We start from the raw sequence: 13,115 nt of genomic DNA, 5'->3' as shown, positions 1-13,115 counted from the left end.
TCCGATTAAAAATCAAAATGATGGATAGTGATGATGAATCATGATTGGAATTTAATTATTTTATTTTCCAGCTTGCCAAGACGACGTGACGTAGAAATGAGCCACTAAGAATCAGATACATAAATAATAATATTATATATCATTCGCTCGAGTCCAGGGAATCGAACCTACAACCTTTTGCGTTTACAGTCGCACAGTTAAGACCCTGCGCCACGACTGGCCTATACAAAAAATAGTCTTTCAAATATAATACGCCATATATAGGTACATAGATGAATCAATTCCCCTAACACAGATAAGTGGGAATCGACAATCATTACGTGCGATTAAAATTAAAACTAGTACTTTAGATTTGACATTGGATACTTTAAATCTCTTTAAAAGTTAACAATTTATTAGTTATAGTTATAATAATTATTGTGGCCGTCGTGGCGTAGTGGCACAGTTTTTGACTATAATCGTGATGGTTTTGGGTTCGATCCCCACACGGTGTAATGACTACATTTAAATCGCTTCATTTCCATATTCCAGTTGAAAAATACTCTCTATAAAAAAGTTCTCAAAAATTGTCCGGAGAGTGGGGAATGGAGTGTGCTAACACTGGGTTCCTTTTTTATTTAACAATAAGGAAAGTTTTTTATTTATTCCATTACAAGATGTGAGTAATAAAGAATATGCATTAAGTTTCAAAGTATTTTTGTATTGGAAACTTCCTTAATTTAACTTTCCATTTGGTAACCAGAACAGTTGCAGATAAACTAGAAATCTAATAAAGATAGTAGCTCCTTGCTTTGCTGAAGTTCTGAATAAAATAAAAAGGATAAACTTTCTTTGATTTTACTCCTTCCATTTGAAAGATTTAAACTATATCTGTGAAATACTAATTATCTTTAATCTACATTTAAGAGTACGCAAAGTAGTTGCTTACTTTTTTAGCTTCTCCTGTATACTTCAGTACATACTAGGACAGGCAGAGGGAACCTGGGAACCTAGTGTCAAAACAATTCATACTCATTAAGACACGTTCCTCCGAACTCTGGAGTTTTGCGCGTTTAGTAGCGAAAGTCAATGCGCTTAGCCTCATTTCCAGAGCGAGGAAATAAAAACATTAAATATATTTATTTTTCAAGTGGAAATTGAACCCATAACCTATTACGTTTGGCCACCACTATATTATATACTTGCTTTAAAATGAAAAAATATTATTGGATAAAGCTTAAATAAAAATGTGTTAAAACTTTTTATCGTGCACGAACACGATCGACACGGAAACAAACGCGATAACTGTTAACGGTCTGGTTAATTGAATTCGTTCTTTAACCGGTAAGTAATTGAAATTAATCTCTATATATGTGTAAAAGATTTTCGTAACTTATTGACTAACAGATAACGCACAGTTGGAATTATACGGCGTAGAACGCTGTATTTTATCACGAAATATGATAGACAGAAGGTAGCTTTTGTTAAGATATTCCAATTTCGATTTTCCAACGATTGTTAAAATAAAGAATATTTTATGGCGGACCTCAACGATGCGTTTATTAAAGTCAGATCAAATATAAATTTTAATTAAATTCGGGATGGTCTAAACTAGTGTAATTTGACAAATTAATAACTCACATAGAAAAAGAGACATGTCATGTCAATTATAACTAGGTACTAAATGTTATAAGTGGGACCGACTGTCGATTCCCTTGAACCTAGCTAACGGCCCTCCTGGGTATTACGCCATACCTTCTATCGATATATACAGGCTGTACTAATATGAATAAATCATCTTATTTATGTGAGTATGTGGGGCCGTCATGGTACAGGGTGTAACTGTAACGCGATGGTAGTGGGTTTGATTCCCACTCGGGGAATGAATTATTATTTAGTAAGATTTCTTCGCTCTGATAATAAGACAAAAACGCGGCGTTGAATTCCGCCACTCAAATCGCAATTCCTCGAAAATTTGGCGGAAAGTAAGTTATGGAGTGACACTAGGTTTTCCCTTCCTACCATGCTATATGCAGGATACAAAAAAAAGCTGAAAAGAAAGAAAGTCATTGAGTGAGTCAGTCAGTTGAGACATTCATTTGTGGAGTATCCGTACCATACTCCACAAATGAATATGATAGAGTGATAAGGTTATTACAGCAACTAAGTCTCCAGTCACTCTAAGGGAAATATTTTCTTTTATATTTTTTTCGTTTCACGACCTCATCGATGTTTATAATATTGTAATCACTTTATATTTTCCACTCGACCGTGAATTTTCGAATGAGTTCAAAGCTTTTTATATTAATTGAGATAATCTTTTAACAAGCGACGAGTGAGACCTTTTTAACAGATGAAAGTACAATTTTGTTTTTTTTAGTTGTTCTATTAAACATTCACATATGTTTAATATCATTAATAATGTTGAATTCATAGAAGGAAATTGTATATATTTTTTAGCTTTACGCTGCAGCCTGCACATAGCAGGATAGGCAAAGAGGCCCTGGAAACCTAGTGTTCAGTCCACTCCGTTTCCATTAACCTTTAAGTATGGACGTCGGGTCTCACAGACCCATCTAGGTCTACGAATTCTACAAATCGGCCACTTCTCGGTGACCTCCGCCACTGAGTCGCTCAGTACCTTTCGTATTAATGACAAAATGAATGTAGATAGCAGTGGTTGTGTCTCTGGGTTCAAAACACGTGAGTATTTAACTTTCTAAACGGGGCCTGGGTCTGTCAGACCCGACGTCCATGTTTCCCATACATAATGATTTCAAAACACCATATATTTTTATAATATTACAAAATATACTTTAATATTTTAATTGTATTATTTGTATTCAAATGTTTTTATTGTTATATATTATATATTATTTTGCATTATTTGTTATATATTTTAGTAATATAGATATTATTTACGCAAAAAAGATTCAATTTTTTTAGTTTTTATAATAAAATGGAAAAAAATGATCGACTAAGCACGTCAGGGACAAATATATCAGTACTTTATAATCAACATCAAACAAAAGAATTGGACGACGAAATTTTATAAAGAAAATAGCACTTTATCAAATAAAAAGACGCGTTTCGTATACTAAACTACTCTAAGAATTGAGAATGACTTTGACTCGCGTTTCGCGATCTGATCTATCATTTATTGATAATGAAGCTAAAAAAATAGTTTTGGGTTCTTGAAAAACATGTATACTTTGCCCCCATAAGATATATAGAAACACAACACATACTTATGTTGACTCCAATCGTCCTGTTAGCCAACTATGTTGAAAGCCATTGTGTATCGATGTTCAATTGTACCTTATCTTGAGGTGTTGTCAAAATTTTTATTTTATACCATAAGATGTTATTTCTTAATTTTTTTTTAATTGTTAGACTTTATATTTTGTTAAAAAAATATTTATTTTATTATCTGTCTTTTTTTTATAGTATTATTTTCTTAAGAGTCATCCCATGTGGCCAAAGACTGAAATTGTGACTTTAAGTTACTTAAATCGTTGTGATGCGTAAAGTTTAATAAAAAGCGATTTTATTTATATTGATTTTGTTTGATTAGAGGCTATTCATGTAAACTAAAACATAAAATTGTCTTCTTCCTTTAAAAAACAGACGGAATATGACCAATAAATACACTGGTCTGACAGACCCGACGTCCATATGTGTGTTATAAAAAAACCACGTCCATAGTTAAAGGTTAAGACACTTCCGTTGCCCACTCTCCGAAACTCAACGCCACGCCTTGCCTCAGTATACTCGCAAGCTTGTGCCCCTCTGTCAACACTGGTATCAAAAAATTGCCTCATAGATTCCTCTATATCCATATCCTCAAGATGCTTCATATCAGGCAATCATCATTTTTATAATTTTAAGTTTGTTATATAAAACTAAAATTGTAAATGTAAATCGTGAAGCCATATCACGATTACATTGTATTTTCTTAATTATATCAATCAATAGCATTTATTCTATCCTATTAGGTTAAGGTTATATTATATTTAGATGAACAAACAATATCACGCGAAATAATTTTATTATAATGTAGATATATTATTATTTCCTACCTCCTGAACCCTTTGCCTCCTCCTCAATGCACGCATGCGGCTTTTGACCCAAAATCAGCCTACATTTTAAATAACTATTAATTGATAAATTATTCTAAAAAATATTTTTAATACTTTAAAAACAACCTGTAAGCAAAGGTGACTCAGTAAGGTGCGTTCGTAATTTACTTTATTAACGGCGGTCTACTAGCGCTATTCACCGTTAATTTAAATGCGTATATATATTTATTAATAAATAAATATATAATATGGATTCATAATTGCTACTTTAATACTTAGTTTCTTTTAAGGGTTCCGTACCTCAAAAAGAAAAGACCCTTAACGGGTTGATTTCGCCGGTTTTTTGCCTATATAACACAGAATAGACAGAGAGAACCTAACGTCCGATACATTGACCTTTGTTTTCCACCCAATATAGAAACCTGTTGACAGGTTTAACTCAACATCGCGCTTGACCTATTAATTCGTTATCAACATTCGATATGTACCTTTAAGTGAGATAATACGGAGTTACAGGCTTAAAATGAATTGTTTCTTTTCAAGCTTCACAGAAGGAACCTCGTATTGATACATTCCGTTCTCCACACACAGCAAAGGAGAGATTGTGTCTTAGAAACGGAACTCAACGCCGCGCTTCGTAACAGTGCAAGAAAGTAAAATTATTGCTTAAGAAGTTTATCGTCCAAATAAAAAAAATCGGTTAAGTGCGAGTCGGACTCGCCCATCGAGACTTCCATATCAATTTCTAAATTTCTTGAAATATAACTAAAATTTCCCGAAATCATTTTTTTCTTTTTGCGGAACCCTAAAAATATGTCAAAATAGCGATTAGACATTTTTTTTAAATCTTTAGCAAAAAAGGTATGCTTTAAAACAACAAATAAGTAATTACGATAAAACGACTTTGAAAAACGACCGCTTTACGTGCTGCTATCGTTAATTGAACGGAAAACGTCCAACTTTTCACATTTGCGAGAAAGTTACCAATTATTTAGACTTTATAGTTATTTTAGTTTATAATAATACATAAAGATTAAATCTGGAATAGTTATAATATTCCAAGACAACCTGTTGTTAAGACAATTTCTTTTCTACTTAAACGGATTACGGCTTTGGTGGCGTAACATAACTACGTGTTTTCTTTCTTAAATGTGAAATACCACCTCAAAAACTTTAATTGGGGATGGAACACACAACCAGTCAATTTTACAGGTTTATTTTACAACTTTTTAAATAAAAATCATTCAGAAAGATTGTGAGTATAGGGCTCTTCTGTCCATCTATTTGTCACCCGCCATACATGAAGTATCATCTGTAATCAATGATCGGTCGACGGATGAAGGGTAGGTGTAAGGGATAATGAATGTTTGTTAGGATCCAGATATTTTTAGTAGTTATATGTATGTCAAAGAAAAGAGATGTATATAAGAAAGAATAATTGTGAACCTAGGAGATTCTAAATAAGGAATGTATAAGAGACAATTCAAAGAGAAGTCTTAGTAATAGGACAATTACCACAGTACCTCCTCCTCCTTCAAAATGTCAAGAGGGAAGTATATTATAAGATGGTACTTAATAACCATGATTTATTGTTCCTCTTTCACATATACACGCTTCGTACACTTTACACTTATACACATTTGTTTCTATATGATACTTCACACTTATACGCACTTGTACGAGTACATGTTTTTCAACGCATGGTTTCAGCAGTGACACTGATTTTAAACACTTAAACACTGTCATAATTATACACCTCACGAAAGGTAGAATAATGACGTACTGACTCGATATATCGATATATTTTAAAAACAATCTGTCACATTTCTATGTTATAATTGGTATTAAATTAGTATGTAAAGGTCGTGGGTGAAACTTCACGCGTTTGTATGCAGATAGTGTGTATGTAGCCTTCACACTGTTTTGTATTGCATAATGATAAGAGCATATAAAGCTATTTTAAAGAAGAAAAAACTTTTATAAGTAACTAAACATAAGCATTAATATTTTTTTACACATTGCTAAAATAAAAGCCAACGACACGGGGCCAATCGTACGACTGTTATTGTGATGGTTGTGGGTACGATTCACATTTGAGGGAATAAAATATTTAACATTTTCTCTTGCTCACTCTGGTAATGAGATAAACCGTTGAGTTCCATCACTCAACACGCAATGTCTCAAGAACTCGCCAGTAAGTGAGAAACGGAAGTGTCTTAATAGGGACCCCTGGTATGCGGTGAAGCAAAAGAAATATACCATTCTTATACCATAACATTTTTTTTACAGTTTATACTTAATACTAAAGTACGCTACCAAAGCTCTATTTACCATTTACATTATTATTCGAATTAATAATAATATTAAACCATCATAAAAATATTCAAATAAAAGAACTAATCCTTTCTATTCCAGTTTCGATATAGCATAATCCCAAAGGTCAAGGCTATGACGCATATCACATCCAGATAGCGCCCCATTTCATTTCAAGAATTTCTGTACTAATACACACGTCACTGGCAAATAGCAAAAAGCTGTTAACTGTAACCTACCATACTCGTTATATTAATAAATGTGAAAGCCTTTTTTATTCTCATATAGCATACTTTTCGTAGAGATAAAGAGCGTAGAGACAAATCACTTAGCTCTCGTAATAAAACAGTAGCTTTAAACTTTTTTTGCATACCATGGTAGGAAGAAAAAAATTTTAAAACACTTCGATCTCCACTTTCTGACGTTCTTTTGAGACACTGTATGTTGATTGAATTCAATTCGCGAAAATAAACATATTAAATAACAAGCGACCGGCGCGCGGCTTCGCCCGCTTACACATCTTGTTATAATTTGGCTGTCCAAATAAAACTCAATTAAAATATCTACACACATATATGTGTTATTCTGATCTATTAAGCTGAGTATTGCAAAATTTCTTTAAATGCGTTCAGCAGTTTTTGTGTGAAAGTTGAAACAAACATTTTCATCATCATTCCCCACTTTTCCGCCCCGCCGAATTTTCGAGACATATTTAATAATTAAGATATAAAATAAAACCCATATTGAATAATTAAGATATAAAATAAAACTTCTAACCCGAAAATTTTCATAAATAAAAATAAAAATGGAAAATTAAAAAATATGCACAACATCATTTCTTGTTGGAAAACCACGCGACCTCAATTATATCAATAGCTTGCATATTTCAATTAGTATAATTGAAAAATTGGAATGTCACTTTGCTTGTATCAATTACTATTTTATCAAAAAATCATATCTTCAATATTTGTATAGCTCGATTGTGATATACTGATCGGGGGTTAAAATTTTAGTCAGAGGATTATAAAAAAATAGAAATGGGCACATTTCTCTTTATTTTCGCTGCACGTTTTATCTCTGGCAGGATAACAACGGAGAACGGGTCGACAAACTGGGCTACGGTCAACATACCTCCTTCGCCTCTTCTATTATTACATGTCAGCCTCTTCATGTATGCCTTTCGGGGGTAAAAGGATAGAGGCTTTTAAGTGACCTTACTCTAGTATCACCGATACTGTGCTCTCGAAGAATATTTTTCCGTTGCCAATACATACATATTTTTTCTTTAGATTTTTTTAAAACTAGACTATGAAATCCCCTAGCAATAACATTACTATATCACACAATAAAATGTCATCACAGCCACTCGCTCTAAAATAAGAGGATTCCCGCAAAGGTCAAGGTTCACGCATATCAAATTCAGGGTGCGCTTCCTTAATTCGCTGGCGGAATTTATCGCATGGCATGGGCTACCGGCCTAATGGCCTTACTTGTGATTTACTTCTATTCTACTAGTTGTTACATGCAGATTTATTGTAAAGTAGTAGTTATGTCATACATTAAGATTACCGCACAGTGGGACAGCGTTGAAGGGTAAACATGATAGAGGAATGTTTATATTTTTTTGCTCGCATGCTAGTGGGATACCACACTACCTCTGCCTACCCAGCTGTATCCCACACAACTGAATAGGCAGAGGAAACCTAAGAACTCAATGTTAAGACACTCCGTTCTCCATTAAGACATTCCCCACTTTCGGCTGAATTTTTGAGGCATTGCGGGGCGGAACTCAACGCTGCGCTTGATTATATTAAGTATTTATATTCCAATTTTAATACAACTATTGCGTTCTTTCAAAGATTGTTTCAACACACTCACTTCCCCACTTTCAGTATAAATTTTAACATAAAAAGCAGTTAAACGCGAAGCACTCTTGTATATTTTCAAAATATTAAAATATAATCTTACTATGTTAAAAGTATTTTAAGCAAATGACCACATACATGTTCACCCATTTATTATGTTTGGTAATACCGCAATGATCAGGTGTTAAGCGAATAATTTACAGAGTACGTGCGCCAATAGAGCGGTCGTCGGGGACGACAAATCTTCAATTTGGCACTATTATTACATGGTCTACTAAATTACTTTAGGATATTCAACTTTCAGTAATTTCTAACTGCACTTTGTATAGATACTACTAGGATTATATTTATATTTATTTTTAAGTGACAACAGTACATGGATAGATAAATGAATATAGCAGATTCAAATTTAAAATACATACAAAAAAAACAAACAGTCGAATCTCTTCGTTTTTGAAGTTGATTAATAATATACATTTACTTTCACAGTTTTCACAGTTCTGCCACTCAACACGAAATGCCTCCAGAATTCGGCAGAAAATGGGGAACGAAGTATCTTAACACCAGGTTACTAAGTGAATCTAAAAAATGAAAATAAATATGCAATACATAATTTATTGGCACCACTGTGCCAAGATGGCCACAAATTATACGACGTCTGACTGTAAATACAATGGTTGTTAGTTCGCTTCGCTATTCTTGAATTATTTTAAATCCACACTCCGATAAACAAAAAACGATGTTGAACTCCACTACACAGTCCCCAAAACATCCAAAAAAACGGAGAACAGAGTGTTTTAACACTAATGTAAGATACATTAGGGGATTAAACATTAGACGCGGGATGAAGCGTGATACTGAATATAATTTTCAACTTATTCAAACACTGTAACGTTATAAGCTTGCGGGTTCCCAGCTTTATTTTATGGTCCATTATACAAATTGACATCTAAACTGTTAATCTGCGTTACGTGTTTATTATGAAAACGTTTCCAGTGAAAGCCTTTTAAGCTAATAGAATAGAATATTGAATGTATAGTTTTATGGAAACACTTAATTCTGTTGAGTTATTGATGACCTTTAGATTTTGTGATTGGATTTTTACTTAGAATTTATTTAGATTATTAATAGCAAAAGTTTTTTTTCATCCATTTTAATATTCGAAAGCGTTTTCATTCTTTTTCTTAGCTTCACCCTATATCCTGTTCAAGGCAGAGTAGGTAGAGGAAACCTGGAAACCTAGTGTTAACTTTGAGACTCTCCATTCTCATTAAGACACTTCCGTTTCCCACTTTCTGCTGAATTCTGGAGGGACTGCTTATTAAGTAGCGGAACTTAACTCAAGCGCCTATTTCATTTATCAAGTGGGAATCCAATCCAGAACCTACCACGTTTATAGTCTCACGTTTGCAATGACATTCTATCATCTATATATATAAAATCGAAAGGTCACTCACTCATCACGAAATCTCAGAAACGACATGTGCTAGGAATCTGAAATTTTGCATAGAAGTTACTTATAGGACGTAGGTGCTCGCTAAGACGGGAATTTGCAATATTCGATTTCTAAGGGGTTGTTTTTGGGGTCGAAAGTTTGTATGAAACTTCGTTACTACAAATGCTAGGAGTATCAAATTTTGTATAGACGTCACTAGGACGTAGTCATGGAGTCAGAAATTAATAATAACATAGTCCACGCGGGTGTAACCGCGAGCGGGCCGCTAGTATATTATAATGTGAACAAAATATCTTTTACCTTTTTTTTCTTTTATTGAAGTTCCCAGATTTCCTCTACCTGGCCGAAGGGGCTGTGTGCGAGATACAGCGTGAAGCTAAAATAAATTTTAAAAAATCTAAATTTCAATGAACTAAGCTCTACCATTTAAATAAACCTCAGAACCATGACAACATTATTCACACTTTTGATACAAATTATTTAATAGTCTAAAAATAAACCAATATATATCCGTCTGTCTTTTACGCAATCAGGCCCAAACCGCTAATTTGATTGTGATAAAATACTCATATAGAGATACTTGAGGGTCCCGGGATGAACATAGGATACTTTTTTTCTCATATTTGTAATATTTTCGATATATATTAAAATACTTATTAATTTGACTACATTTTTTTTTGAATTATTTGATTTATTTGATTTTTTGATTTGATTTTTTTTTGAATTATTTGATTTGAATTATTTGATTTATATACATAAAAATACTTATTAATTTGACATGCAATTTATTCCGCCATGTTAATAACAACCGCCGTTGCTAAGCAACGATTTGCAAAGTTTGTTGTTAGAAAACGTCACCCAAAACGAGCTTCCTTAACGTATCTCTCTAATGAAAACTGAAAATAATTTCGTAAATATATTTAATAAATATTTGTATAGTTCAAGCGGGCGTAGCCGCGCTCGGGTCCACTAGTATTAAATAAAATTACTAAACATTGATGACGAAACTTTACCCACTTCAATATATTTTCAAAGAAGATTCATTAAAACTATGTCGCTTAAACATCAAGGGCTGAGCGTTATGAACTTTTCTCAAATATTCTTGTAAGCACTCACTTAGAGATCAAGGACAGTTTTGATATTTTGTTTTTTAGAAGAAATTTATAAATATAAACTATAAGATAATATACATTGATAGTTGTGGTTGCCCTGGCGCAACGTCCCACTGTAAATTCGATGGGTGTGGATTCTATTCCCACTGCGAAGACTGAATTATTATTATTTATTGAAGCATAGATATACATAGATATAATGTATATGTATAAATATCAAGAAACTTAAAGATAAATGGAATTTAAGAATTTATTATTTAAAGCTTAATCAGTTCTCGTACTAGCTGTTCCGCCTATTTATAAATATACAGCGACACGGCTTTTCCCGTATACTCGTAGCAAGGTACAGGAAGACAGAGGAAGTGTCAAGACACTCCATTTTCCGTTTTCTCGTAGTAATAATAAATATTTCTTTTTTTATTTAGTACGTTATATAAATTTATTAGTACTAGCGTTAGCTGAATAGACATTGAATTGTTGAATTCTCTTGATAAAATGATGCCTGTGTGCTAAGAGGGGGCGTAGCTCAGATGGTAGAGCGCTCGCTTAGCATGCGAGAGGTACCGGGATCGATACCCGGCGCCTCCATATTATACAAATTGATTATTTTATTGTTTTTTCGTCTCTCTGTTATAATTGTTTTAAAGGAGCTGGAGCTTACTACAGATGTAGTTATTTATGATAAATATATTATTATTCCTTTATTTGTATCTTGTTTTCGATTTTTTTACTACTAAGTACATTACGTTGTAATCCCTAACTAAAATAAATACGATATAAGTATACTAACCTAAAAAAAAAGAAAAAGTTACAATATAAATAGAAATAAGAAAACTACTACTATTAACCAAGAAACCATTCCCCCGGGATAAACGCCCGCAAAGCATTAACCGGAAATAAAGAATAATGAATGGAAAGTTCCGCTTTACCTCCGCCATGATCATTAGACAGGATTAGAGCATTTGAAACCAGGAATGGGGCCAAGGCTGAGTTGCACGAGATTGACCTGTTCAAGAAAATGAAAATGTTTAAATGAGCAAAATTATGATCTTGTTTTAAAAAGTCATTAAAAACAGTAAAAAAACTCAACATACTTATGAAAATTTTAATATTTTCATTTCTACTGAGGATATGAAAAGAAAATTAAAATTTAGTTAATTTATATAATAAATTAAGTAGGTTAAGTAGGTATTTTCTAAATAAATTTTACGTCTTAATTTGTTAAATGACCTGTCTTTCAGTTTGCACTTTTATATAACGTCATTGTTTTCTATTTATTCTTTTTCTTCTTCTTGGTAAACGTTCTGACCACGAAGCAATAGGTGTGACCCTGCATCTTAAGCTAGTAAATAAACCAAAATAAAAACGAAACTAAAGCTTCGTCTTTTTTTATTTACTAAAAAAATGTTTTTACAATTAATCTCTCTCATGTTTCTTTTATATCACTATTATCTGATAGACAAATATCATGATTTAAATTACTTAAAGTTTATCGTAGCCGAATGCTACGTACTCGTAGCAAAATGCTACGAGAGACGAGAGACTACTTATAAAGTTATAAATAAAGTAATATACCATTATAGCTTTATCTTTTCTCCTGTAGCAAAGTTGGCTGAGAATACTTAGTGTTAAGACACTCCACTCTCTTCTTTTCGACCAAATTTGGGACACACCATGTTAAGACACTCCGAATTCTGGATCCATTACGTAGTGAGTGGCGGAACTCAACGCCACTCTTTACCTCGACACCAGAGCGGAGAAATGAAAATGTAACTTTTAATAAATATTTTAAACAAAAATATATTACATACATACATTCTACATAAATGGGGATCAAACCCACAACCGTCACGTTTCAGTCGCTGTACTACTGAGGCAAAATGTCCTCAAATGTTACAAGCGACAAATTACTTTACTAACGATTAATAACTTTGCTAGAAATGTAAGAAAATTCCCAAAATCAAATCTGCACAGCCATCTACATCTAAATTCGTTCGACGGTCACGACTCGTCGGCCGTACTATATACATTACTTAACACATTTCTTATATTTTACAGAACAGACGGAAATAATCCAAGTTCATGCCGCTCTTTATTTTCATCCAAGTATCAGACATTACATATCCAAAATAGCCAAAATAATCCAAATCCGAAAATCTGATATTACGCAATTCTAAAATGTGATATTTAAGATTTTAACGAATATAAGAATTAGTCACATTTTAAGGAAGTTTTGTAATCATAGTGTTTTATAGATACAACTGTTAATTCCTATATTAAAGAGGTTAGGACAATAAAACAATCTCATATA

General features: G+C 32.9%; 1 non-coding gene across 1 annotated transcript; it reads left to right on the top strand.

Moving 5' to 3' along the window:
• Nucleotides 1-11,319: 11,319 nt before the first annotated feature.
• TRNAA-AGC (transfer RNA alanine (anticodon AGC)) lies at nucleotides 11,320-11,392 on the top strand. The gene has a single exon. It is a non-coding gene; the product is annotated as a tRNA-Ala (tRNA).
• The last annotated feature ends 1,723 nt before the right edge of the window (nucleotides 11,393-13,115 follow it).

The sequence above is a fragment of the Heliconius melpomene genome, chromosome 12 (genome assembly GCF_056956725.1).
Source record: "Heliconius melpomene rosina isolate 202511_hmr_F chromosome 12, ASM5695672v1, whole genome shotgun sequence".
Lineage (NCBI taxonomy): Eukaryota > Metazoa > Arthropoda > Insecta > Lepidoptera > Nymphalidae > Heliconius > Heliconius melpomene.
This window is presented reverse-complemented; position numbering and strand designations above follow the sequence as displayed.